This window comes from Engraulis encrasicolus, chromosome 7 (genome assembly GCF_034702125.1).
Source record: "Engraulis encrasicolus isolate BLACKSEA-1 chromosome 7, IST_EnEncr_1.0, whole genome shotgun sequence".
In the NCBI taxonomy this organism is placed as follows: domain Eukaryota; kingdom Metazoa; phylum Chordata; class Actinopteri; order Clupeiformes; family Engraulidae; genus Engraulis; species Engraulis encrasicolus.
This window is the reverse complement of record NC_085863.1, coordinates 41,946,884-41,949,383: the sequence shown is the minus strand read 5'-3', so window position 1 is coordinate 41,949,383 and position 2,500 is coordinate 41,946,884. Positions and strand designations below refer to the sequence as shown.

Here is a 2,500-nt window from a genome sequence, read left to right as displayed (position 1 = left end):
AAATGGACTAAGTTTCTTCATTTTGTGCTTCCTGTGAGCTAGGATAACGCTAGCATGCTAACCTGAGGCCAACTGCCAGTGGGGTTACCGTGGTGACCGATAGAACTCTGAGGGTGCATTCGTAGCGGAATGGAGGGTTCTAGAAGGGTCGTGGAGCCACTGGAATGGAGCACCTCTGTCTGTGATATACTTTATTACCAGCTTTGGGAGCAAAGTAATTAATTCCTGTAATGCACAACTTTTTGCTGCAACACAGAAATGTAAGGCACCACGGGGGTGAAATCTGTAATATTCATTTTACAGTGCAGTAATTACAATGTAAGTAACTTAAGTTACAATACATTTTACTGTAACCTGCATTTTAATGGTGTTCAGTGTGGTAGGTCAGAAAGAAGCCATTTCTAAACCTGCTAGTTTTTAGTTTGCATGCTGCTGAAACACCTCCTGGGTGGGAGGTGAAAGAGTCATGACTCATGAGCTTGATTACAGTTCACACTGTAAATTACAAGATCGATATTTACAGGATTTTGTTTGGCGAGAGAAACTTAAGTAATGCAAAAGTAGTGTAATGTCTTACATTTGAAACGCAGTAATATTGTAATGTAAGGGATTACTTTGAAAAGAAGGTAACACGTAATCAGTAATGCATTACAGTTTTTGAGTAACTTGCCCAACAGTGTTTATTACACACTAGTGACTGGCTGCAGAATGGAATATCTTCGTTTGAACTCTATGGGAGTGGCAAATCGCCCTTTACTGAGTAGAATATCTTTCTTTGTACTACATACACAGAGTAAGCAGTGTACAGGAGTGTAGAACAATAATATAGACTGATGGACACCTGTACTGTATATTATTATGCAGTGAGGGACCCATACACAGCAACTACAGCAGTCAGTGAAGAGTTTAGAATCCAACATGGCAGCCAAGTGATTACGGAGGTAGTCTTTCCAAAGATATTCTTAGTTCTCCCTCTGGTCTTTCAATCAGGGGGTTGCAGGTTCGAATCCCATCTGACCTCTCCCTGCACCTGCCTCCATGACTGAAGTGCTCTTGAACAAGGCACTTAACTAGGGATGGCGAAAATTGAAAAAACTCTTAAAGGGCTACTGAGACTCATTAACCGGTGGTTAACCGGTAATCTTAAATTATACAACATTCGCGTGCCTGATATGCACAGCACTGACTTTTTTTAATTTAATTTTTCATATAAGCCTTTTTTTTTGCTGCGCAGACAGGACCTGCCATGTCCAGCCACTGTTGACAGATGGAAAAGGCTAAATTATCGTACTAAAACCTCAAAATTATCGTTTTTTGGGGCTTTTTGGGAGGAAATGATTATTATAATTATTATTATTATTACAATCAGTTAACCGGTGGCAGAACATTTTAACCAGTTTAAGTTGATCCGGTCGACTATCGGTTAAACGGTTACCGGTTAACATCCCTACACCTAACCCCACATTGCTCCAGGGACTGTAACCAATACCCTGTACTGTAAACAACTGCAAGTCGCTTTGGGTAAAAGTGTCAGCCAAGTGTAATGTAATGTAACACAATATCTGCAGCAAAGCAGAGCAAGTTAACCTGGCTATGAAATGATCACACAATATGGGGGCAGAGCAGAGCAGACAAACCTTATGAATTATTTTATTATATTATAATATTATTTTATTATATTATTTATGAAATTAAATAATGACATGGATGTCAGATGGGTATCAAATCAGGACACTCATCATCAGATATACCTATTCACATGAGATTAAAAAAAACTAGAACACTGACACCAAATGGCTGACACAGCTACTCAACACCTTTGACACAGTGTGCCTCTCCCTTTGCAACTAACACAGAAATAAATTCTTCTCTCCAGTAAATCACTCTCCTTTATCTCCCTCTCCATTTCTCTCCATCTCTCTCCCTCTCCCTCTCTCTCTCTCTCTCTCTCCTGCATACCACGCTCCTCTATCCCCCTCTCCTCTATCCCTCTCTCCTGTCTCCTGTCTATGCTCCTCTATCTCCCTCTCCTTCTCCTATATCCCCTTCTCCTATACCTCTCTTCTCTCTTTTCTCCCTCTTCTTTATCTCTCTCTCCTCTACCTTTCTCCTCTATCCCCCTCTCCTCTCTTGTCATCTCTTCTCTATCACCCTCTCCTCTCTTGTCCTCTCTCTTCTATTCTCTTCTCTCCTCTATCCCCCTCCCTCCTCTACCCGCCTCCTCTCCTCTCTTCTTCTTCTCTATCCCTCTCTCCTCTCTTCTCCTTCTCTCTCCCCCTCTCCTGTCTGGATTGTATTCTGTGTAATCCTCTCTATCCAGATTACAGGCCTCTTGAACTCCACACTGTCATACTGCACTAGACCACAAGAGGGCAAAACACACACAAACACACACACACACACACAAACGCGCGTGCACGCAAGCACATGCACGCGCGCAAGCACATGCACGCGCGCAAGCACATGCACACACACACACGCAGACGAACATGCACGCGCA

General features: G+C 42.4%; 1 protein-coding gene across 1 annotated transcript in view; it reads right to left on the bottom strand.

Moving 5' to 3' along the window:
• Window positions 1-2,500, bottom strand: part of arhgap32b (Rho GTPase activating protein 32b) — a 58,137-nt gene that overhangs the window by 39,716 nt on the left and 15,921 nt on the right. The gene's annotated exons all lie outside the window — the stretch shown is intronic.